The sequence below is a fragment of the Medicago sativa genome, chromosome 4 (genome assembly GCF_051527215.1).
Source record: "Medicago sativa cultivar Bolivia chromosome 4, Bolivia_mono, whole genome shotgun sequence".
Taxonomy (NCBI): domain Eukaryota; kingdom Viridiplantae; phylum Streptophyta; class Magnoliopsida; order Fabales; family Fabaceae; genus Medicago; species Medicago sativa.
In genome coordinates, this window is record NC_140752.1 from 67,354,030 (window position 1) to 67,381,540 (window position 27,511).

General features: G+C 35.7%; 1 long non-coding RNA gene and 1 pseudogene across 2 annotated transcripts; both read right to left on the bottom strand.

Moving 5' to 3' along the window:
- Positions 1-2,342: 2,342 nt before the first annotated feature.
- On the bottom strand, positions 2,343-27,016 carry LOC146931001 (uncharacterized). Its single transcript, XR_015006554.1, has 9 exons — positions 26,518-27,016; positions 25,977-26,150; positions 25,836-25,879; positions 24,969-25,163; positions 24,544-24,620; positions 23,859-23,929; positions 2,925-3,083; positions 2,715-2,819; positions 2,343-2,624 (listed from the first exon to the last, which is right to left on the bottom strand). It is a non-coding gene; the product is annotated as an uncharacterized LOC146931001 (long non-coding RNA).
- LOC146931002 (uncharacterized) lies at positions 8,846-16,016 on the bottom strand (annotated as a pseudogene). Its single transcript, XR_015006553.1, has 2 exons — positions 14,291-16,016; positions 8,846-9,066 (listed from the first exon to the last, which is right to left on the bottom strand). The product of XR_015006553.1 is annotated as an uncharacterized LOC146931002 (transcript).
- Positions 27,017-27,511: the final 495 nt, after the last annotated feature.

Below are 27,511 nucleotides of genomic sequence, written 5' to 3' on the forward strand. Positions count from 1 at the left end.
CTTTGTGCCTTTTAAGGCTTTGTTGATGTTTGCTTCTACCGGATGGTGGTTAAGCGTTGATTTGTTGCTTCTTCCTCCAAGCGGTTAAACCTTGAGTTGTGGTTTTCTCTTGTTGGATAAGCATTTGGTTGTTGACTATGCTTTTGGCCGATGTGTTTCCGGCATCTCTTCTTGTTATTTCTTTTGTTCGATGTACTTTTGTATTTCTCATCCCAAGTTGGAAGTGTTGTGAACACCTTCCAACTTGCGGGGGACTATTAGAGATATATGTTAGTTACAAGTTAGCATTAGTCTATAGTAGTATATATAGATGTAACCACCTCATTAGAAGGTATTTCTTATCATTTGTAATAGAGGAATGATATTTTGACATCCAATTTTCAACAACTTTTTAGGGACAACCTTTTTCCTCCATTCTTATTGGACAATAACAATAGAGAGAGAAAAAGGAAGAGAGAGAATAAAGGTATAATGAGAGTATGAAAGAGAGTTGTCACAAAAGTTGTTGAAAATTGGTTGTCAAAATATCATTCCTCTTTGTAATATTCCATTTTCAATCAATACAAAAGAGTTTGTTAGTTTTCTCTCCTTTCCATGGATGCCATGTTTACTAACAATAGCATTTGTTTTGGGACTAAAAGAAAATCTATACTGTAAAAAGAACTTTAGTTTTGTTTTTGGAAGAATCTAATATAAAACAATAAAAAAATTGAAAGTAAAAAAAAATAAAAAAACAATATAAAAACACCAAACAAGTATAACCAAGAAGGGAAAATCAATAAATCTCACGTGATGAGCACAAATACAAATCATAATCAGTTATAATATGCATAATGAACAATAGCGGTGGACATTGGATCGGGTCCGGGCCTGAACCCCCAATCTGAGACAACCCACGATGGTCAATTAAGACCCATAGGCGGTTGTTCGATTTAGCAACTAATCTGAGACAACACGGTAACAAAGATGAGTGCTTGGGAGGGGCTTAGAATTGACATCATTGTTTATTTTCTTGGGAGGAGTGTTGTCGGGTGTTATCTAACATTTTGTGCATGATGAAGCCAGAACAAGGTTATACAACTAGTGATGTTTGTCATATGTTAATTATTGCAGAGTTAAATACTCGACAAGAAATGCAAGAAACAATTTAGAACAAAACAGTTCTCTTGCAGGTCTTTATTTTTGTGTGGCGGCTTCTTCAGAATAGGCTTCCGACGAAAGATAATTTAGTTCATCATGGTATTATTCATAGAAATGACAATTCAAAATATGTGAATCATTTATTTTTTGGATGTGAGTTTTGTTGGAAATCTTAGGATGTTCGTGAGCCAATGGTTTGGTATCTACTAATTAAGTGAATCCCTCTGGTATGTCTTATCACATTCTTCATTTTAGTAATTTTGGTGGTTTTTCAAAGTCATCTCAAAAAAAGATACATGTGGTGTGGCTTGCTTGTGTGTGGATAATTTAAAAGGAAATGAACAACAATTATTTTAATAATGAGGAGGACGAGTCAATTGGTCAACTAATAGATAGAGTTAAATTATTGTCTTACTGGTGGTTGAAAGCTAAGAATCCTTGTTATTTTGGGTTGCGGCCTAATGGGTTGTTTCTTTAGTTTTTTCTTAGTTCGTGTCTGGTTGTAAAATTGTGTGCTGATGGGAATCTTTTTTGCGGTCTAAACCATATTTCTTATCTGTTTTTCAGGTTTGGATTTTTTTTTAGGATTGGTTCAATTGGGTCGGTTTTCGACAGGTGCTAAATTCATACATCTAGAAGAAGAAGAAATTGAAATAATAAGGACTGAAAATGGCGACAGTGAAAGAGAGGAGTGTGTCGATGTAAGTGTATGAACTGCGGGAGATATGCAGAAGTTGTGGTTTCGGTTGTTATGAAATGGGTGTGCTTGGTTTGCGACATGATCTGTGTAGAAAATATTTAAGTGTGTTAAGTTCGGTCGGGTTAGGGTTGTAATGTGTCCAAGGTGACCACCTAAACCAAAGTAACTCATTACTGGCCGATAAAACCACCCGAGCGACCCAAGAACTTGACCAAAACGATTCGTAGCACAAAAAAGCCTTGGTTCAGGCGGGTTGGATCAGGTGGATTCAGAAATGCCCATATGTAATGAACATTGTTCTACACTAGATCGTCTACCCGTGCTGCCGCACGGGTCATATAATTTTTAAATATAACACATTGATCTATATAATATAGATAAATTATTTCATAAGGTACGTTGATCGAGTTAAATATAATCGTCTATCACGTTGTCTCGGTTTAAAATAATATACTACGAACGGGTGAAATTTTTATGGAATCGAAGACATTTGTCTTGGCCATAGCAACAAAACGTAACCACAAATGGATAATATAACAAAGCATTCACAATGTCGTAACAAATACAATCAAAAGACTTATAGTTGGATAGTTATTGTAACAATATTAGTTGCTATTAGTCACAATTGATGACGGGTTCAAAACTATTCGATATACGCAGTTTCAATGAGAGCATACAATAATTGAGCAAAAATGTAACATCACAATGTATCAAATTATCAATTGATGGTTGTTCCAGCTATGCAAGCGTATAAAACAACATGCGGAAGTGTCTTCACAAAAACCTGAAAACAATATAAAATGCAGGAATTTTAATAGGTATCATTGTTTTTGACATGCTAAGATCTGAAATAACCATAAACAACTGAACATACCAATTGGGATAACTTCATGTAGATCGACAACAGAATTGAGCTGCCATTATTGTTCAAAAATTATATGAATCGTTGAGAATACCGCTAACAACAACACGTACGCACCTAAAATAACTTCAAAAAATAACTTAGAATCGGAAAAAAATAAGCTACACTCCATCCCTAAAAATGATACTGTTAAAGTATGTTGAATATCAGATAAGCACTAACCCGCATGATTCACAGTTGAATCTATCAGCCAAGCAGCAACTTCAATTTCGCTTCAGATTTGAGAACTTACAAATAGTATTACTCTGCTAATCACTTGTATAGATCTGAGATGCTCCGTTTGAAAACTAAGCTTTGAAAGAGGAATTGTCACAAATGCACCTAAGCAAATATTCTTGTTATAAAAATGAGGGAAAAAGGAGCGAAAATAGAAAGATAACAAAAGTAATTTGGAATAAATTAGAAGCAACAAAGCGAGGTAATCATCAAACAAAAAATGGCAATGAAAGATTTATGTTGAGACTTCAATATAACCAAAAGCAAAGTACACAACAAACCAAAACAAACTAATGTTAATAAATAGAAACAAATTAGTGAGTTAGTATAATCAATTAACCAAAAGCAACTAAATGCAACTGAATGCAACTGAATGCAACTGATTGTATTAGTATGAGCATATGAGTGTATTAGCATGTTTGCTAATACAATTTCATAAACAATGTTTATCTAAATGCAACTGAATGTAATTTCAACTGACTTATTCACTTTCTAATTCTACCTTTTGAGAAGTCATGATTAATTGAATGAATATTTGGTAAAAACATTTCAATTCATTACAGTAAACTAAAACAAACATTAAATTTACACATTCGTTAAAGACCTTTTCTTTGAGGGTGAATGAGTAGGAAGATGATAAATGTTAGAAAGGTCTGAAGATAGATGCCTAAACCGGGAAAAAAAAATAGTCAGATATATACAACACATTCATTTGCACTTGCCAAATGACAATAACTTAATCAGATTCTCCAGAAGAACTACTAAATATTCATTTTCTGCCAATGAAGTGAACACCTGGAAGAAGCTACGATGTGGATATGGGTCGTTTAGAGCTATTCTAATGAAAGTATGAACATGCGATTGCTCATTCTCAGGAAAACAAACAATGCTTTAACAAATACAAACTCTATCACAACAGGCGCACACCACATTGTTTATGAAATTGTATTAGATAAACATTGGTAGTGTAGCTTTTTCTATGGAATACATAAGGATAATTTTATGTCATTTACAATGTAGCAAACTTAAACTATGCCAACTTAACTGCAGTTGGCTGCTTTTTCTAAGAAAAATATGAGAGTAAGTTTGTGTCATTTATTGGTGGATGACAGAATGCGTAGTGGGATGGTTAGGGTTTTTCCATAAGCAAGAGGTCATTTTGGCGAGCTAGGGTGTGCAATGGGGTAGTCAACACTACTTTGAAGTAAAATAATATCACAAGAAAGGGGGGGGGGGGGGGGGTTTGAATTGTGATCTAATAAAAATTACCAAATAAAAACCTCAAGTGTATACTTGGATTAGGTTAGTGCGTTAGTAAATAATACAATAATATTGTGAGGTGTGTGATGTTGTTTAAAGTAAAAGAGATAGAGAAAGAGAAAATCACACACGAGAAGTTATCCTGGTTCACCCAATGTGGGTTAGTCCAGTCCCCACAATACTTGTGAGATTATCCACTAGGTAATTGAGTTATAACTTAACCTCAATTCCTTCTTTTCTTTTAGATCACTTCCTTGATCTATACAATTTCTTTCTTTTCACCCCTTGGGGATTTTCACTAGTTTCACTCACTAGATTTTTACAAACAAAAATCACTAGACACTTTTAGTGATTTTCCTAAATTTCTTTGCTTTTGATATACAAATGTTTTTGCCTTTGTAAAGAACTCAGAGAAAAAGAGTTGCTGCTGGATTTTGCTATTGCTCACAATGAAAGAGTCTTTGAAGTGTTCTTGATGCTTTGAAAATCAAGTATGTTGTATTTGCTTGAATGACTCAATGAATTCCTCTTTGCAAGCCCTTGTATTTATAGATAGAGAGAGTCCCTTGCTGCAGTGATAAAAACACGCTCTTGAGGGTAAAAGAGGAAGAGAAAAGTTTGCCAACTCATTTACATAAGAAACTCTTGTGAAAGAAAAATGTTTTGCTGAAGTTCTGGTTCATTCTGAGAACGTTCTCACAAATTTGCTTGGACAGCTTGCAACAAAGTGAATAGTACTCTGCAGAAATATGTTTGTTAGCTGGCCCACAAGCTTTCTTTTGTTTTGCTGTAACCACTTCTCACGCCTTGGAGGTAAAGAAACAAGTACAAGGAGATTTGACATTAACCCATACTTTAGCTTGATGTGTTGTCTCTTTCTTATTGGCTTGGAACTTCATTCTTGATGTGTTGTCTAATTCTCATGGGTTCCATTTTGTTTTATCATAGGATCTATATTTATTTATTTTCTCTTCATTCCCTTGAAGGTATATTATAATAAATATGCTCCTTTTGTAGCATAGAACTTTTTGTTCTTTTTGTTCCTTCTTTCCACAAAGATCCTTGACACATAAATTCTTCTTAAATACCAAAATCTTCTTATTTGTCTTTGCTTGGGCTGACTTTGGCGTGGCATAGTAAGAGAGTTGTGATGAGCTTTGTTCTTAGAATGTTCTTGAAAATATTTGCTTGTTTTGCAACCTATCTTTTAAATCACTCAAGAACACATGTTAAATAACAAATAATCTCAGAATTCATTTAATATAATTTAAATGTTTTGTTATCATTAAAACAATTTAAAAGGGATTTTTGGATTTTATCTCAACAATCTCCCCCTTTTTGATGATGACAAAAATTTGAATTATATTTTGGATTTGTTTTGAATTCTGAGTGTTTAGATTTTTATGACTAGTGCAATATTTATGATGAGCTCCCCCTCAAATTAACATTCATTTTCACTTAAGAATTTTTGAGAAAAATTATGAGAGATAATTAATTTCTCCCCCTTAATTTTCGAAATTGATGTCAGAGTTAAAAGGAAACAAAATAAGTTTGTTTGAACCAAAATATTTTTCATTCATTTAACATTGAAGGTACATGATTGATATTTCACTGGTTCAACAAAAAAAACTTAAACCTAAAAAAAACATGAAAATGAAAGTGAGGTCAGAGCCTTCACACATAAAACATAAAATAGAAGATAAGTGAGGTCAGAGCCTTCACACATAAAACATAAAATAGAAGATGCATTTTCAAAAACAGCCAGACACAAAATATCATTTCAATTCTCCCCCTTTGTCGCATCAAAAAGAAGGGGGTTGGCCTAAAGTGCAGCAGAGGAGACACAAGTTAGCCATGATCGGCTGGAGCCCTGAAATCTGGAAGATCTTCAGCAATGGAGGCAGGAGGAGGAACAAGACCATAGAGTGTTTTAGGACAATACTCTTCAGCCAGCCACTTGCGAAACTTCGCATAGTCAAACATCTGATAGGACACCATAGTTTGCAGAGTCTGAACATTGTTCTGCAAAACTTGAATTTGCTCCAAAAGCATAGACAGAGTTGGGACAGAATTGTTGGTACCAGAAGCGTTGGATTCACGAGCATTAGAAGAAGCTTGGAATTGAATTGTTGGTAAAAATTGTGGTTGAGTCAGTGGTGGATTGAGAGAGGCACCAGTAGAACTGAAGGATTCAAATGAACCAAAGTTCGATTGAAAGGATGGAAGAGAGGTGTCAAAGTTAGCTTTTGGACCAGAAGCAAAATAGCCTGGAGTTGGATTTTTGAGAAGATTATTCAGAAAATCAGAGCTAAAACTTGAGGTGGAAAAGTTTTGATTTGATGAAAACAGAGGAACAGAAGTTGTTGTGTTTTGAGCGTGCATTCCTTCAAGAATGTGTGCAGCGTCACGGGTAGGACTTTCAAAGTCAGGAAAGAAACTGTTGAAGTTTAGATTTTTGTTGAGGTCAATATTGTGATTGACAAGTGGAGGACTTGGTGGAGCTTGTGGAAAGAATTCGGTCTGAAATATAGGAGGATTTTCTTCAATTTTTTGCCTTTTAGGGCTAGGAACATCGGCAGACACAGCAGGAGAAACAGGGTTGTCATTTTCAGGCAGGTTTTTCATATGTTTGACATTTTTGAGATTGTAAGTCTTGACAGCAGATTCACAGTGTTCATTTGAGAGATCGATCTTGAAATGATCGAATACTCGTGTCAGCAGCATACCATAAGGAACAGTGAAATTTTTGTATTTGGAATTCGAAGCGATGATCATATGCTGAATGATTAAATAAGCAAGATCAAGGCGGTTTTGCTCAGAGGGTGGACTAGATAAACAATGCATGATGAGAAGATCATTATCTGAAACCTTGTTTTTGTTACCTGTGTGAGGAAGAAGATTGAACAAGCAGAGACTGTGAAGAATTTTGAACTCAGGTTTCAGTTGAGAAGAGGAAGGAATTTCAGTGATTCTTTCTTCACCAACGTTGAACATTTTTCTTATTAGGTCGGTTTTGCATGTCATAACCTTTGTATACCAGTTTGGACCCATAACTTGCATTCCCCCTTTGGGAATACCAATGATATCAGCAAGAATATCAGGCTCGAGTCTTATCTCAATTCCTTTGAGATTGGATACAATGATGCTTTTATCAGGATACCCTTTAGCTTTAAAGTAGAAAGCACGAACCAGTTTTGGAAAGTAGACATCTTTCATACGCAGGAAATCGATCCATCCTTGATGCTTCACTGGATTGAGAATGTTGAAACCTCCTGCGAGCAGATCTTCAAAGTCATAGATTTTTCCTACGGCAACTGGTCGAAAGGCCCAACTTTCAGCAAAGATTGAATCCAAGTGAGGAGAGAAAGCAGGTACAGAAGTTGCCTTCTTTTTACTTTTGATGAGATAATCTTTCAGAAGCTCTTTTCCTTTGGCTGGTTTTTTGGATTCAGAGGTCATCTTTTGAGATAAGGAAGCGGTTTTCTCTTTTGGTTGAGGGCTAGGTTTATCTAAATCGACATCATCAAGGTTGACAAAGGCTGGTTCTTGATTTCGAGGTTTGTATTTTTTAGAAATTCTTGTGGATTTGCGAATGTTTGGGATATCAACTGATTTGGCTTTTCTGGGTTTGTAAGTTTTCTTAAAGGGTTTGAAAGGGGCTGATGTCGTAGTGCTTTTTGGAGGTGAAAGAGAGTAAGGTTCACGTGAATCAGATGATTTCCTAGGAGAAGGTGTTGAAACATCAGAGTTTTTTGGTGAAGGTGGAGATGGTGGGTGTGATCGAGGTTGAGGGTAGGCAAGAACATCATCAGGACATGCAGGAGTTGTTTTGCTTCTAGCCATTTTTGATTTGGAAGGCATGGTTTTTTCTGGTAGAAGATGAAGGTTTAAATAGAGAGGATGGAGGGCGACGAGAGTGAGAGAAGAGTGTTGTCTGGGAAAGAAGAAAGTGAAATAAGAAAGAAAGAGAATAGACTTGAGAAGAATTGGCATTGGGAAAGATGAAAAGATTGCTGGAAACTAGAGTAGGAATGATTAACTCTTGGATATCCAACAGATGTATCAGAAAACTGGTGGATACAAGCCGTGAGGTGCCACACGCGCGCAGTAAAGAGGATAAATGCAGAGTTGTTTCGTTTTTTGAGGAGAAGGGAAAAGGTTGGAGGATTTTGTGGAAAACAAAAAGGAAATAAAGAATTCAAAAAATCAAGAAATCAATTATTTATTTATTTTTTTTTAAAAAAAAAAACGATTTCTATGAAGATTAACTTTTAACTAGGATTTTTTATAATATGCAATTTTTCTTTGATAAAAATAAAACGGTCTTCAACCATTGGTTTAGTGAAAATGTCTGCGAGTTGATTTTCAGTGTCAATAAAAGTTAACTCGACATCCTTTTTGTTCACATGATCTCTTAAAAAGTGATGTTTAATCTCAATGTGTTTTGAACGAGAATGTTAAATGTAACACCCCGTTCTCCCAACAACGTAATATTAATAAATAAAATCAGAGTAATCACACAACGGAGTGTCACACTGCTAATCAAAATTTCATAATAGAAAATTGTCTATTTATTTAAATACCAACATTTACATTATCTTACAAACTGCAGCGGAATAATTCTTTAAAATATAAATTCAACCAAATTCAACATCAATAAAAATCTTGGCACAAAGGCCACAACATAATTCAGCTTTATTCTAATAGCAAGTCTTTTCCAAAATATGTGATACATAAAAGAAATGAGAAGACACTCGCGACGATCCCCATCCTAATATGTATCAGAGCCCTAGACACTTGAGCCAATCAACCTACAAGCCATCATTACCTGCACATTACCCACGGTCGAGGCAACATATACGCAGAAGGGGTGAGAAACTTATCCAATAATAATAATATATAATTCATCAAATTAATGAAAATAACAATATATCACAACATGCATCATTAATAATGTATATAAAGAATACATATAACAACAACATAATCATTTTCAGCAACAAGGTACAACAACAACAACAACAACAACATTATCCACAACGACACCGATAACTCGACAATTCGACAACGACAACAACCCGACAATGTTACAACGACAACAACAACCCAACAATGCTACGACAACAACAACTAATGCATCATGCAGGTGGTACCAATCTACGCGCGTTGAATGCTAAGCATTCCAGGGCATAAGCCCCCAACAAATTGGATGGTTAAAGCATCCCAGGGCATAAGCCCCCAACAGGTGAATGATAAACATTCCAGGGCATAAGCCCCCAACGGGTTGAATGATGAACATTCCAGGGCATAAGCCCCCAACAGATGTGAGTATGCAAATGGACTCAACTTGTGTATATCAACATACAACTTCAACAACGACTACAACAACAACTTATGTGCCTAAACTATTATGACACACTCCCCAACTTCGACATCAGATGATACAACAACGTCAACGACAAAAAGGAATCAATATAGCATATTAGAATGCATTTTATTCAAGAGTTCACATCATTCTACTTCCATATATAATTTTTACCTCATAAACAATCCTTAATAAATCAAGGGAACATATTAAAATGATCAGAATAGACATTTGGTGCACTAAACAAAATTCAAAAAATGGTAGTACAGAACAGGGACGCTTTCTGGACGCTTTTTGGACGCTTTCGCGTCCTCTGCAAAAAGGGGGTAGGACGCTTTCGCGAGCAACGCACGCTTTCGCGTCCAAAATGTCGTAACTCAGGTGAGGGACGCTTTCTGGACGCTTTTGGGACGCTTTCGCGTCCTCTACAAAAATTTCTGGGCAGCTACAAGGTGTGGACGCTTTCTGGACGCTAATGCGACGCTTTCGCGTCCTCTACAAAAATTTCTGGGCAGCTACAAGGTGTGGACGCTTTCTGGACGCTAATGCGACGCTTTCGCGTCCTGCTTCTGATTTCAGAAAAATGCTGCGATTTCAACATAGTTTCACCCCAAAAATCCTAGCTTTGATCCCTTAATCACCCAAATTGGTTTACAGACATGTTTACAGGTTTAGTATACATCATAGGGGTAAAACAACCTATATTCATACAATTAAACATGTTTTATTATAAATTATCATCTAACATAATCTCTCCAACCCTAAACTCAAGAACAACAATTTCATCAATTTTCAAATTATATATCAAGATTATTGAAAGGAATCCCACCCTTACCTTAATTCAGCAACACCAAACGACAAGCTACCGCAATCGATTCCTTCCTAGCTCTCTCTTTGCCTCTTCTAGGTTTTCTCTCCAAAAGCAGTTTTCTTCTAATGTTTTCACGTGAAAATGTTTCTCTCCCTTTTTCTTTCTTTTTACTTCAAAAATATCTCTCTTTTCTTTTCTCACCCAACTCCCTTAATTTCTATTAATTTTCACTTAATTCCCATTAACCAAAAATAAATACTATTTCTATAATATTTCTATTTCTCATATTATTTCTATCAAATAATAACAACATTCATTTAAATAGTACACAATCCCAATATTCATATAATAAAATTGCATCATAACCTATTTCATATAAAAATCATATAAAACATATATTTCACATAAAATCATTTATATAGCAATTAAAGTCATATATAAAATATTCACACATCTACCAAAATATTAGAATAAAAATGGGGCGTTACAACTCTCCCCAACTTATAGAATTTCGTCCTCGAAATATTACCTCAAGTAAACAACTCAGGATAAGACTCCTGCATCTTACTCTCCAACTCCCAAGTAAGACTTTCACCAGCTGCTCCTCCCCAAACAACTCTCACTAGAGGTATCTCCTTGCCTCTCAACGTCTTCACCTTACGATCATCGATCCTCAAAGTTAAAGTTTCTACCGTAAGGTTGTCTCTAACTTGCACATCATCTCTAGGAATGACATGTGAAGAATCCGCTACATACTTCCGAAGTTGCGACACATGAAACACATCATGCAAGTTCGAAAGATGTGGTGCAAACCAACTCTATAAGCCACCGTGCCAATTTTCTCAGATATCTGATAAGGACCAATAAACTTTGGAGTCAGCTTCTTGGACTTCAATGCACGACCCACACCAGTCATAGGAGTGACTCTCAAGAACACATGGTCACCCTCTTGAAACTCAAGGTCCTTCCTACGCTTGTCATGATAACTCTTCTGTCGACTCTGCGACGCTTTCATATGCTCTCTTATCATCTTGACCTTCTCCGTAGTCTGTTGAACTATTTCAGGCCCTAACACAACACTTTCACCCGACTCAAACCAACATAAAGGAGTTCTACACCTTCGACCATATATAGCTTCGAAAGGTGCCATACCAATACTCGAATGGTAACTATTGTTGTACGTGAACTCTATCAATGGTAGGTGACTGTCCCAAGCTCCACCTTGCTCAAGTACACACACCCTCAACAAGTCTTCTAATGATTGGATCGTTCTTTCTGACTGACCATCCGTTTGCGGATGATACGCTGAACTCAACTTCAACTGAGAGCCCAAAGCTTCTTGCAAGCTCTTCCAAAATCTCGAAGTGAACCTCGGATCTCTATCCGACACAATACTCGATGGGACACCATGCAACTTCACAATATTATGGATATAGATCTCCGCCAACTGAGCTACTGAATAGGTGATATTAATCAGAATAAAGTGTCCCGACTTCGTCAATCTATCGACAATAACCCAAATGGCATCATGCCCTCTTTGAGTGTTTGGTAAACCCGTCACAAAGTCCATGGAGATGCTATCCCATTTCCATCCCGGCACATCTAATGGTGTCAACAAACCAGCATGCTTCTGATGTTCAACTTTCGATTTCTGACAAGTCAAACATGCATAAACAAATTGTGCGACATCACGCTTCAATCCAGACCACCAAAACAGTTTCTTCAAGTCATGATACATCTTTGTAGCTCCCGGATGAATACTCAAGCTACTTCTGTGACTCTCTCCTAAAATTAACTTTTTCAATTCATCATTATCAGGGATACAAATCCTGCCTCGGAATCTCAACACTCCTTGATCATCAACCTGAAAATCACCATCTGCATTCTGATTACTAGCAGTCATCAAATCTACAAATTTCACATCAACTTCCTGTGCTTCCTTGATACTCTTCAAGAAATCACTATTAATTTTTAACATACCCAACTGCACACTCTGAGGTGCCAATTCACAAACAAGACTCAAGTCTCTAAACTGTTCCAGTAATTCAAATTCTTTCACCATCATTGCCGACATGTGCAACGTTTTCCTACTCAAGGCATCTGCAACCACATTGGCTTTACCCGGATGATAATTCAAACCAAAATCATAATCCTTCAACAACTCTAGCCACCTTCTCTGCCTCATATTCAACTCTTTTTGATCAAATAAATATTTCAGACTCTTATGATCACTAAACACTTCAAATCTGGAACCGTACAAATAGTGTCTCCAAATTTTCAACACAAAAACCACAGCAGCCAACTCTAAATCATGTGTAGGATAATTCTTCTCATGTATTCTCAATTGTCTCGAAGCATAAGCTACTACCTTGCCATCTTGCATAAGCACACCACCTAAGCCCAACTTGGACGCATCACAATATACCACAAAAGGTTTATCCGGCTCTGGTAAAATCAAAATTGGAGCCGTCGTCAATCTTCGCTTCAACTCATTGAAATTATTCTCACACTGAGCATCCCACACAAAAGCTTTACCTTTACAGGTCAACTGAGTCAATGGAAGTGCCAACTTCGAAAATCCTTCGATAAATCTTCTGTAATAACCAGCCAAACCAAGAAAACTTCTGATCTCCGTAACTGACTTAGGAGTCTCCCATTGCGATACCGCTTCAACTTTCAACGGGTCAACTGCAATACCACTACCAGAAATAATATGGCCAAGGAAACTTACTTCACTTAACCAGAACTCGCACTTTGACAGTTTTGCATACAATTTCTTTTCTTTCAGCACCTGTAAAACAATCTTCAAATGTTCTGCATGCTCTTCTTCAGTCTTAGAATAAATCAAAATATCGTCAATAAACACAACAACAAATTTATCTAGAAAAACATGAAAAATTCTGTTCATATACTCCATGAACACTCCAGGCGCATTAGTAACACCGAAAGGCATCACTTTATATTCATAGTGTCCATACCGTGTCCTAAATGCCGTCTTTTGCATATCTTCATCCTTCACCTTAATCTGATGGTAACCTGACCTCAAATCAATTTTACTAAACACACGAGCACCCACTAATTGATCCATCAAGTCGTCAATTCTCGGAAGTGGATACCTGTTCTTTATCGTCACTTTATTCAGCTGACGGTAATCTATGCACAATCTCATGCTACCATCCTTCTTCTTCACCAACAATACCGGCGCTCCCCAAGGTGAGACACTCGGTCTTACAAACTTCTTATCAAGCAATTCTTCCAACTGCTTCTTCAATTCTACCAACTCGGAGGCTGACATACGGTAAGGAGCCATCGACACAGGCTTCGTACCCGGCACAAGATCAATCGAAAATTCAACCTCCCTCTCTGGTGGCACATCTGGAATCTCATCAGGAAAAACTTCAGGAAATTCATTCACAACGGGCAATCTATCAATTATCGACTGGTTCTCTACAGACAGATACGCCATCAAGGAAAACATCAAGTCTCCATCATGTTCTAACTGTTTCAGTTGCTTGGTAGATAAAAATTCCGCTCCACCCTCTTCTTCAGCAGAAGAAAAGTACACCGTCTTCCTAAAACAATTAATATGCACATGGTTGTATTCCAACCAGTTCATACCAAGAATCACATCCATACCCGTCAACGGCAAACATACAAGATCAACTTCAAAATCCCTACCATACATGGATATAGGGCAACTCTGACAAACAAACGAAGTGGTTACTGAACCCTTAGCTGGAGTTTCAACAACCATTTCCACAGGCATACTTGACATAACTAAACCCAACTTATTTGCACAATCAACAGCAATGAAACAATGTGTAGCACCAGTATCAATAATAGCAATTAAAGGAGTACCATTAAAGAAACAAGTACCTCTGATAAGTCGATCTTCATTAGCTGTTTGTGTACCGGCCAATGCAAACACCTTCCCACTAGTCTGAGTCTTCTTAGGATTCTTACACTGAGAACTAAGATGACCCTCTTCATCACAATTGAAGCAAACCATGTCACCACGCTTGCACTCAGCCATCGTATGCCCTTTCTTGCCACAACGGTAACACTTCTTCTCATCCTGTTGAGTACATGCATTACTCTTGTGGCCTTTCTCACCACACTTGTAACAAACTATCTCAGCCTGAACATTTCTTCCTTTGGGTCTCCTTTCCTCAGGCATCCTCTATTTGCCCTTGTCAGCAGGGGCACTGTAAGGCTTCGGACGACTCTGTTGTCCTTTACCCCTACGGTCACTCATCACCTTGTAGTGAGCTTTCGTATCATCTTCATAGATTCTGCATCTGCTCACCAAAGCAGAAAAGTCACGGATCTGTTGGTAACCAATGGCTCGCTTAATATCAGCACGCAAACCATTCTCAAACTTTATGCACTTAGAAAATTCAGCATTGTCTCCAGTATAATGTGGATAGAACTGAGCCAACTCCACAAACTTGGCTGCATACTCAGTCACCGACATGTTTCCTTGCTTTAGCTCAAGAAACTCAATCTCTTTCCTTCCACGAACATCCTCAGGGAAATATCTGTTTAGGAACTCCCTCCTAAACACAGCCCAAGTCACAACTGCATCACCTTGCTCTAATTCAGGTAAGAGACTCACCCACCAGTCATCAGCTTCCTCAGCTAGCATGTGCGTACCAAAACGCACCTTCTGGTCATCAGTGCATTGCATAACCCTGAAAACTCTTTCAACCTCTTTGAGCCATGTCTGTGCTCCATCAGGGTCGTACCTTCCTTTGAAAGTAGGAGGATGATTCCTCAGAAAGGCTTCCAACATTCTTACATCAGCATTAACACCAGCACCAGCATTCTGTTGTTGTCCTATAGCTTGGGCCACAGCTTCCAATGCAGCAGCCACCGCAGCATCGTTTCTTCCAGCCATTCTATTTCTCTTGTAACAGATAATATTCGCAGCCTCCAGCGCTCTAATCTACATAACAACAAAAATCAGCACAACTGAGACAATATAAATTGTCAAACAACTCTACATGGCTCGACACGACTCTACTAATTGGCCGGACGGACCGACCTGCTCTGATACCAATTGTAACACCCCGTTCTCCCAACAACGTAATATTAATAAATAAAATCAGAGTAATCACACAACGGAGTGTCACACTGCTAATCAAAATTTCATAATAGAAAATTGTCTATTTATTTAAATACCAACATTTACATTATCTTACAAACTGCAGCGGAATAATTCTTTAAAATATAAATTCAACCAAATTCAACATCAATAAAAATCTTGGCACAAAGGCCACAACATAATTCAGCTTTATTCTAATAGCAAGTCTTTTCCAAAATATGTGATACATAAAAGAAATGAGAAGACACTCGCGACGATCCCCATCCTAATATGTATCAGAGCCCTAGACACTTGAGCCAATCAACCTACAAGCCATCATTACCTGCACATTACCCACGGTCGAGGCAACATATACGCAGAAGGGGTGAGAAACTTATCCAATAATAATAATATATAATTCATCAAATTAATGAAAATAACAATATATCACAACATGCATCATTAATAATGTATATAAAGAATACATATAACAACAACATAATCATTTTCAGCAACAAGGTACAACAACAACAACAACAACAACATTATCCACAACGACACCGATAACTCGACAATTCGACAACGACAACAACCCGACAATGTTACAACGACAACAACAACCCAACAATGCTACGACAACAACAACTAATGCATCATGCAGGTGGTACCAATCTACGCGCGTTGAATGCTAAGCATTCCAGGGCATAAGCCCCCAACAAATTGGATGGTTAAAGCATCCCAGGGCATAAGCCCCCAACAGGTGAATGATAAACATTCCAGGGCATAAGCCCCCAACGGGTTGAATGATGAACATTCCAGGGCATAAGCCCCCAACAGATGTGAGTATGCAAATGGACTCAACTTGTGTATATCAACATACAACTTCAACAACGACTACAACAACAACTTATGTGCCTAAACTATTATGACACACTCCCCAACTTCGACATCAGATGATACAACAACGTCAACGACAAAAAGGAATCAATATAGCATATTAGAATGCATTTTATTCAAGAGTTCACATCATTCTACTTCCATATATAATTTTTACCTCATAAACAATCCTTAATAAATCAAGGGAACATATTAAAATGATCAGAATAGACATTTGGTGCACTAAACAAAATTCAAAAAATGGTAGTACAGAACAGGGACGCTTTCTGGACGCTTTTTGGACGCTTTCGCGTCCTCTGCAAAAAGGGGGTAGGACGCTTTCGCGAGCAACGCACGCTTTCGCGTCCAAAATGTCGTAACTCAGGTGAGGGACGCTTTCTGGACGCTTTTGGGACGCTTTCGCGTCCTCTACAAAAATTTCTGGGCAGCTACAAGGTGTGGACGCTTTCTGGACGCTAATGCGACGCTTTCGCGTCCTCTACAAAAATTTCTGGGCAGCTACAAGGTGTGGACGCTTTCTGGACGCTAATGCGACGCTTTCGCGTCCTGCTTCTGATTTCAGAAAAATGCTGCGATTTCAACATAGTTTCACCCCAAAAATCCTAGCTTTGATCCCTTAATCACCCAAATTGGTTTACAGACATGTTTACAGGTTTAGTATACATCATAGGGGTAAAACAACCTATATTCATACAATTAAACATGTTTTATTATAAATTATCATCTAACATAATCTCTCCAACCCTAAACTCAAGAACAACAATTTCATCAATTTTCAAATTATATATCAAGATTATTGAAAGGAATCCCACCCTTACCTTAATTCAGCAACACCAAACGACAAGCTACCGCAATCGATTCCTTCCTAGCTCTCTCTTTGCCTCTTCTAGGTTTTCTCTCCAAAAGCAGTTTTCTTCTAATGTTTTCACGTGAAAATGTTTCTCTCCCTTTTTCTTTCTTTTTACTTCAAAAATATCTCTCTTTTCTTTTCTCACCCAACTCCCTTAATTTCTATTAATTTTCACTTAATTCCCATTAACCAAAAATAAATACTATTTCTATAATATTTCTATTTCTCATATTATTTCTATCAAATAATAACAACATTCATTTAAATAGTACACAATCCCAATATTCATATAATAAAATTGCATCATAACCTATTTCATATAAAAATCATATAAAACATATATTTCACATAAAATCATTTATATAGCAATTAAAGTCATATATAAAATATTCACACATCTACCAAAATATTAGAATAAAAATGGGGCGTTACATTAAATGGGATTTTTTGACAGATTAATTGCACTAGTATTATCACAGAGTATTTGAATATTTGTGTACCTTAAAGAGAAATCCTCAAGTTGATTTCTTATCCATAATACCTGAGAACAACAGCTTGCGGCTGAGACATATTCAGCTTCAGTTGTGGACAAAGCAATTGTGTTTTGTTTTCTGCACGACCAACTGACAAGTGCTTCTCCTAAAAGTTGACATGCTCCAGATGTACTTTTTCTTTCAATTTTATCACCGGCATAGTCAGCATCACAATATGCTATAAGATCAAAGTATGAACCCTTTTTGTACCAGAGACCAATGTCAGTAGTACCAACAAGGTATCTAAAAATTCTTTTGACTGCTGTGAGATGAGATTCTTTAGGAGCAGTTTGGAATCTAGCACATAATCCCACTGCGAAGACAATATCAGGTCTACTTGCTGTTAAGTATAGAAGTGATCCAATCATTCCTCTATATTCCTTTTCAGATATAGGATTTCCTGTTTCATCTTTGTCTAGGCTTGATGAAGGATGCATTGGCGTCGACATCATTTTTGCTTCATTCATTTTGTATTTCTTTAAAAGATCTTTGATATATTTTTCTTGACATATGAAGATGCCATCTTCATTTTTTTTGATCTGCAAACCTAAAAAGAATCTGAGCTCTCCCATCATGCTCATTTCAAATTCACTTTGCATGAGATTTGAGAATTCTTCACACATTTTTTCATTTGTGGCTCCAAAAATAATATCATCAACATACACTTGAACAATTAGTAAATCATCTTTGTCTAATTTTCGAAAAAGTGTGGTGTCAATTTTTCCTCTTGAAAAACCATTTTTAATTAAAAAAGTGCTCAATTTTTCATACCAAGCTCTTGGAGCTTGTTTGAGTCCATAAAGTGCTTTAGTGAGCTTAAAAACATGATTTGGTTTTTCGGAGTTTTCAAAACCAGGAGGTTGATGAACATACACCTCCTCATTTAGATAACCATTTAAAAAAGCACTTTTGACATCCATTTGAAAAAGTTTAAAACATTTATGAGATGCATATGCAAGTAAGATTCTTATGGCCTCTAATCTAGCGACTGGGGCATAAGTTTCATCATAATCAATCCCTTCTTGTTGATTATATCCTTGTGCCACTAATCTGGCTTTGTTTTGAATAACTTTGCCTTCTTCATCTAGTTTGTTTCTAAAGACCCATCTCGTTCCAATGACTGATTGATCTTGAGGAGCTGGGACGAGTGTCCATACTTCATTTTTATCAAATTGTGATAATTCCTCTTTCATAGCTTCTATCCATGAGTTATCAATGATTGCTTCTTTTATGGATTTTGGTTCTATTTGAGAGATCATTGCCATGTCATTATTTTGAAAAGATCTTCTTGTTCTTACTCCATCTGTTGTTTGACCAATTATTTGATCTTGCGGATGATAATCAACGGTTCTCCAAGATCTTGGAGGACTTTGAGGAGTTTCTTCATTTGAAGACGTTTGATTTGAATTTTCAGGATTTGAAATATTTTGAGCTTCATCTTCTTCTTCTTCCAGGATTTTTCTTTGAGTTTCTATTTCTTCAAATTCATCAAATTTGATGTGCATGCTTTCTTCAAGAACTCTTGTTCTTAAATTGTAGATCCTATAAGCTTTTGATGTGGACGAATATCCCAAAAATATTCCTTTGTCTGATTTTGAGTCAAACTTTCCCAGACTATCTTTGTTGTTTAGAATGTAGCAATAACATCCAAAGATGTGAAAATATGAAATGTTTGGCTTTCTTCCTTTCCAAAGTTCATACGGGGTTTTGTTTAAAACTTTTCTTATTGAAACTCTGTTTAAGATATAGCAAGACGTATTTATGGCTTCTGCCCAAAAATATTTTTCAACATTTGATTCATTTAAAATAGTTCTTGCCATTTCTTGTAATGTCCTATTTTTTCTTTCTACAACACCATTTTGTTGAGGTGTTCTAGGACAAGAAAAGTTATGAGAAATTCCATTCTCATTGAAAAATTGTTCAAAAGAGGAGTTTTCAAATTCTCCCCCATGATCACTTCTTACAGAAATGATATTGGTTTCTTTCTCATTTTGGACTTGTTTTTAAAAAGTTTTGAAAGCTTCATAAGAATCGTATTTGTGTTTTAAAAATAAAACCCAAGTGAATCTGGACAAATCATCAACGATTACAAAACCATATCTTTTTCCACCAAGACTTTCTATTGAGATAGGTCCAAATAAATCTATGTGTAGCAGTTCAAGGGGTCTTTTTGTTAAAATAAACTCTTTTGGAGGAAAACTACTTTTGACTTGTTTTCCCTTGACACATGCTTCACGTATTTTGTCCTTCTCAAAATTTATCTTAGGAAGTCCTCTTACTAGATCAAGTTTTGAAATTTTTGAAATGGTTTCCATACTTATGTGTCCAGCCCTTTTGTGCCAAATCCATTTGTCTTTTTCAAGAGATATAAAGCAGGATGCAACAGGGAGTTCATCTAAGTATAAAACATAAACATTTTTATTTCTTGATCCAGTAAACAAGATTTTTCCTGAAGATTCTTGTCTTACTTCGCATGTGTGAGGTTTGAATGTTACTTCAAAGCCACTATCACACAATTGACTGATGCTGATCAAGTTGTGTTTTAATCCTTCTACATATTGGACATTTTCAATTTTTGCAGAGTTTATCTTACCAATAACACCTTTACCTTTAATACGAGATTGTTCATTGTTACCAAAAGTCACCAATCCTCCTTCTTTTTCAACGAAGGATAGGAAGCTTTGTTTGTCTCCAGTCATATGTCTGGAGCATCCACTGTCCAAGTACCAGGGCTTTTTCTTGACTGTCATGAGACATTCCTGCAGTAGATGTTAGTAGTGTCTTAGGTACCCATATCTTTTTGGGTCCTTGATTGTTAGTGTTAGGATATCCTCTTTTGTAGGTTTTAACAGAGTTTGGTTTGTAAACACTTCTTGTTTTTTTAAAGGCTTGTTCTTTCTTTTTCTTAAAGCAAAAGGGTTCAAGATGTCCATACTTTTCACAATATGTACATTTATATCTTTCCGTCCCCTTTTTTGGAATAAAAAGATTTTCATATAGCTTGATTTTATGATTAGTTTTATTAAAACTTATGCAACTTTTATCAGAAGCATTTTTTTTTGCGCTCCTATGATATTTTGAAAAGTTTCAGTGGATTTAACAAAGTTTGTGATGTCATTTTTTAACTGATGAACATTTTCTTTTGAAATATTGTTTTCTTCTTTTGTTTTTTCTATTTTATCAAAAGCATTTTTTTGTTGAAAGGTTTTAAGAAGATTTTCCAAGTCTTCTTTTTCCTTTTTAAGTTGATTATTCTCATTTCTTAGTTTTTCACATGTTTGTTCAAGAATTTGAGAACTATGAAAAAGATTATCAAACAGATATTCAGTTTTTTCGCAAGATGAGCAAGGTTCAGTATTTACCTCTTCGTTATCTGTTATTGCCATTAGACAAAGATTAGCTTGTTCATCTTCATTTGTTGGTTCATCTGGATCATCCCACGTGGTTAGAAATGATTTTTGATTTGACTGGTAGTTGTTTGATTTTCTTTTGTTTTGTGGACATTCATTTTTGTAGTGTCCCAGTCTGTTGCACCCGTAGCAAGTGACTTGACTTTTGTCAATTTCTGTTTTCATGTTTTCTTTTCTAGCTGGGAAATTTCTTCTATTTTGATTGCTTCTTTGTATCATTCTTTGAAGTTTTCTGGTGAGAAGAATGATTTGATCTTGATGGTCTTCTTCATCAAACTCCTGTTGTTGATTTTCAAAAATTGTTTCTGTTTCTTGATTTTGTGATTCTTGATCTGTTTTGAGTGCAATCATTTTGCTTTTGTTTGAGGATTTGTCCTCTTGTAACAGAACTTCATGAGCTTTTAGAGATCCAATGAGATCTTCTAATCTGAGTTTAGTCAGATCTTTTGCTTCTGTTATAGCAGTTACAATGTGTCTCCAAGATTTTGGAAGACATCTTAGAATTTTTCTGACTCTGTCATGAACAGAAAAACTCTTTTCAAGGGATCGTAACTCATTTGTTATGATGGTAAACCTTCCAAACATTTCATCTATTGTTTCGGTTTCCTTCATTTCGAATAATTCAAATTTGCGTACACCTATGTCAATTCTTGTTTCTTTCACATGACTGGTTCCTTCATGATGTATTTTTAGTGTCTCCCAGATTTCTTTGGCAGTATTGCATTCTTGTATTCTATCAAATTCTTCCCTGCTTAAAGCCATGGTTAGAAATAATTTAGCTTTAAAGTTTAATAGAACGCGTTTACCTTCCTCTTCTGACCAGTCTTCCTTTTTCTTGACGTTTAGATCTTCATCATATGGAATGTAATTTCCATCTTCTAATACAGGCCACATATTATTGTCTTGTGATCGTAGAAATAGTTCCATTTTGTCTTTCCAGTAATAATAATCAGTTCCCTCAAAGAGAGGTGGTCTGGTTGAGGATCCTCCTTCAGACATGAACTTGACTTTAGACATTTTTGTTTTTCCTGGATTTTTCCTCGTACACTGTTAAGTGCTCGAATCTTAGAGGCAGTGCTCTGATGCCAATTGAAGTAAAATAATATCACAAGAAAGGGGGGGGGGGGGGGGTTTGAATTGTGATCTAATAAAAATTACCAAATAAAAACCTCAAGTGTATACTTGGATTAGGTTAGTGCGTTAGTAAATAATACAATAATATTGTGAGGTGTGTGATATTGTTTAAAGTAAAAGAGATAGAGAAAGAGAAAATCACACACGAGAAGTTATCCTGGTTCACCTAATGTGGGTTAGTCCAGTCCCCACAATACTTGTGAGATTATCCACTAGGTAATTGAGTTATAACTTAACCTCAATTCCTTCTTTTCTTTTAGATCACTTCCTTGATCTATACAATTTCTTTCTTTTCATCCCTTGGGGATTTTCACTAGTTTCACTCACTAGATTTTTACAAACAAAAATCACTAGACACTTTTAGTGATTTTCCTAAATTTCTTTGCTTTTGATATACAAATGTTTTTGCCTTTGTAAAGAACTCAGAGAAAAAGAGTTGCTGCTGGATTTTGCTATTGCTCACAATGAAAGAGTCTTTGAAGTGTTCTTGATGCTTTGAAAATCAAGTATGTTGTATTTGCTTGAATGACTCAATGAATTCCTCTTTGCAAGCCCTTGTATTTATAGATAGAGAGAGTCCCTTGCTGCAGTAATAAAAACACGCTCTTGAGGGTAAAAGAGGAAGAGAAAAGTTTGCCAACTCACTTACGTAAGAAACTCTTGTGAAAGAAAAATGTTTTGCTGAAGTTCTGGTTCATTCTGAGAACGTTCTCACAAATTTGCTTGGACAGCTTGCAACAAAGTGAATAGTACTCTGCAGAAATATGTTTGTTAGCTGGCCCACAAGCTTTCTTTTGTTTTGCTGTAACCACTTCTCACGCCTTGGAGGTAAAGAAACAAGTACAAGGAGATTTGACATTAACCCATACTTTAGCTTGATGTGTTGTCTCTTTCTTATTGGCTTGGAACTTCATTCTTGATGTGTTGTCTAATTCTCATGGGTTCCATTTTGTTTTATCATAGGATCTATATTTATTTATTTTCTCTTCATTCCCTTGAAGGTATATTATAATAAATATGCTCCTTTTGTAGCATAGAACTTTTTGTTCTTTTTGTTCCTTCTTTCCACAAAGATCCTTGACACATAAATTCTTCTTAAATACCAAAATCTTCTTATTTGTCTTTGCTTGGGCTGACTTTGGCGTGGCATAGTAAGAGAGTTGTGATGAGCTTTGTTCTTAGAATGTTCTTGAAAATATTTGCTTGTTTTGCAACCTATCTTTTAAATCACTCAAGAACACATGTTAAATAACAAATAATCTCAGAATTCATTTAATATAATTTAAATGTTTTGTTATCATTAAAACAATTTAAAAGGGATTTTTGGATTTTATCTCAACATACTTAACATAAACCTGCAAAAACTTAATGCATTCTGAATTATTAGAAAATAAGCTAGCATTCAGTTTTTTTTTCGCATTACAGAATAAGCATACATAAACTTAATGCGTTCTAAATCATTAGTCCATGTTCACCACAGTAATTTATGATAATCATTAGAGTTACGTATAAAAGAGGCCAAGTCAGAAGAGTTTACCAGCATTAATAATTGTTCTCCCAACTTTATCAATGTATGAACTCTCCTCCCAGCTCATTGTCACTCGTATCCTAATTCATTAGATAACCATTTTATTCCAGTAGCAATGAATAAAAAAAAACAAAGATGAAGAAGTAACAAAGAGTAAGCAATATGTAGATGAATATTTGCAGATATGAAACACACAGAAGAAAAAGAAGGCAAAGTTTGGAAAGGATTCAAGGGAAGACAAATAAAACTAATAAGAAATATATACATGAACCAAGAAAAACAATTTCTCTCAGCCTAAGCATCCCAAGTTTCCAACTTTATTTTAATTTTTTTGAAAATTAACAGTAGAATTAGAATCTTAAATGATTCTCATGTTGTTGACAACAATCAATGATCATGGAATAGGCGTATGTCAGAGTTTCCAATAGTGGTCAAAATTTACTAATATTGATCTTCAATAATTTCATTATTACATATATTTTACTCTATTGAAATCTTAAATGATCCTCATGTTTTTTGACAGCAATCAAAGGTAATGATATTATTTAAATTATATAATTGGAGGGGTTGGAACTCAAAAGGGAGTGGTTACACATGAATTCAAAGAAGAGTAGTAATCTTTAAGTTTCTTTGATTGTACACAATTCAAGTAGTTCATTTCATTCACAATATTTTATCTACTTCCATTTCATACCTGAAAATTCTTATTTCATCTTGACCTTCGAGATCTCTGCAAATGTCCATTCCAAAATTGTTGAAGTGGTCCTCAACCTATCATGTCCGAACATATAAACTTAAGTATTCTTAATTCAAATACGATCTAAAAACACATTAACTACCAACACTATATAGCAATTTGAAAATGAGATACATAACACCATCTGCCAAGACACATTCTCAACATAAAATATCATGCTAAATAACTTTTTGAGTTATAGGTTGCTTTAAGATCCAAATGTGTCATACATTTTTGGTTCATGCCTAAAGATTTTATGAAGAATCCTTTCAGAAAATAATATAATTGAGTTTAGAATTGTTCAAAACTGAAATTCATTTCAGTTGGCAAGCTATCATAAGAAATCACAAAAAGTAAAAGGTAATCAGTTTTTGAAACATTACCATCAATTCAATCTGTCCTTTGACGCGGTTGATCAAATCAGATTCAAAACGAAGAATCTCAGGGGCTGCCTTTTCATTAAGCCAGCTCGCTTGAGAGGCTCAACATCAGTCGTCGAAATCAAGGCATAAGCAAGTGTTATTTTTCAATTTTGTTGCTCAATGCTATTCAATAAAAAGAACCAAGAGCATGGCCACCTGAAAAAAGTTAAAGGAGAATGTGTTAGTGTGTTTTCTGTTCTAACCTTGTTAGATAAAGTGATGGAACATGAACAGTGTCAGAATGATATTCAACATCAGTCAAACCACAGATAATTAAACAAACACTAAAACACATAATTCGACCAAATTGGAACAGACCCATCGAACATAATCTTCTAACATAACTTGGGCACAATTTTCTAATCCCCACGCCTTAAATGCTTGCTCTACCTTTTTTGCATTGAAATGTTTATCAACAAAGTCTCCAAATGGAAAATTGTCATCCACCAGAGTAGTACACGGTCAATATAGAATACTTGAAACGACACATATTTTAATAAATTGCAAATGGATTTTGTCTAAGAACTGACAACAAACATCATTCATAATAATTGAAGGGAAAATTCGACCAACAACACCAAAACACACAAAAACATAATGAAAACGATCAAAGTAGACAAACTAAAAACTTAAACTGCCTTATGCTAAACAGCAACAAAAAAAAAAGATAAAAAGTAAACGACTCCTTCAAATAACCAAAACCCTGAACACAACAATAACTATTAGGTGCGAGTCACTTTGAAATAAATGGTAATATCCCAAGTAACTTTTTTATGGATTATGGCTCAGAAAACCATCAAAGTAAAGGCCATTAAAATAATAACTCACCTTTAATTTACTCCTGATATGGCTCCAATCTAATTTGCTGATAACTACAAAAATAAAAGTCCAATTTATTAGTTTCTTCATATAATAAAATCAGGGCTTTTTATTTTTTGGAAATGGATCAGAACAAAGAACAAAAAGTACCTTAATAGTTGGGATAGGTTTTCAAATTCCAATGATGAAAACGATCTTAAATATTAGGCGTGTGTCTGGGGTGGAGTTTGAAACTGCGGCAACTAAAAAAATCGCGTCCAATTCACTTTTTGGCCGTGGAATTAGAAGCTGAGAATTCCAGCATCGGCACAAATGTGTGTTTTGCTTCCCAACAGTAAACCAAACAGACAATAAGTAGGAGCAGAAGAATAGGAGAAGTATAAACGATGTATACCAGAATCATTTAAGGTAAACAAAAGAGAAGGTTAAAGATGAATTTTTTCTTGAAAATTGATCAAAGAAAATGGTAGTAGAGCCGCACACCACTTTTCATTCTGAACAACAACAATGGTTACACATTACACACAAAAAAATGAAAATTTTGCTGTTTAATGTTAACTCATGAAACAGGAACAGAACCAAACTCAATTATTATCGTTTATTTTGAAATTGAAAAAGAAGCATACAATAAAAAATAAAACAAACTAACTGCACTTGATTAACAAAACAAAAGGGTTAATAAATTGATTACCTAGAGAGGAAAATTCAATGTGTTGCCATGGATTGAATTTTCCTGATAAGGTCAGGACCGTGGCCGTCCGTCTCAGGTTTGCCGGCGCGGAAGAGAAGAAAGGTGATGCTTTTTTGGGGATTTGAATTTGATTTATCGGGAACAAATTCAAAGAAATACCTAGTATCAAGAAAAGGAAAGACGACGACGGTCTGTTGAGGCTGAGGCGGATGACTGCAGTCTGTTTAGGCTGAGGCGGTAGACGACGGATGGTGGCGATCGAGTCGACGACGGCGAGGGATGAGAGGAGACATACGACTATGATGGAGGATAGATATGGTAGAAAGTCTGGTTATTGAGGATAAATATGGAGAGGGTTGGCGATGGTGATGATGAGAAGAGGAAGAAGAAACATGTGAGCTTGTTTTGAGAAAGAAGGAAACACGTGTATTGATATGTGAGACATGAAAAACATGCCGAAATAAATTCTGTGGGAGAAGGCTTAGAGTTTTGTCATTCCAAGACACTTCATTCAATTAATCATGGAGGGAATAGCTGATTTCGAAATTCAAATATCTTGGAGCCATTTTGGTGAATTGAATTAAGCAACACTAGACCATCGACCCGTGCTCCGCACGGGTCCTACCAGCTTACACATGCGCGTTTGAAGTTACGATTATTAGTCTCTTCCTATATTAATTGGTTATAACTGAATCAATATGGAAGTAATATTTTATAAAATTCCAATTACGATAAATATTAGTCGCATAATGGTGACTTTAGTAATATAATTTGTTGCTACCATTGGAATGCAATAAATCAAAATATCGTACAAAAATCATTGATTTTTAGCACAACTTATCTTACATTATGAAATACTTTTGGATATACTACATTTGAAGTCACATTGGCATCTTGAACATTTTCATCCATTGTAAGCATCTTCAATCCATCTCTGGAGGTAACTCTTGATATTGCAACATATAACTGACCATGTGAAAACACATGACTTGGC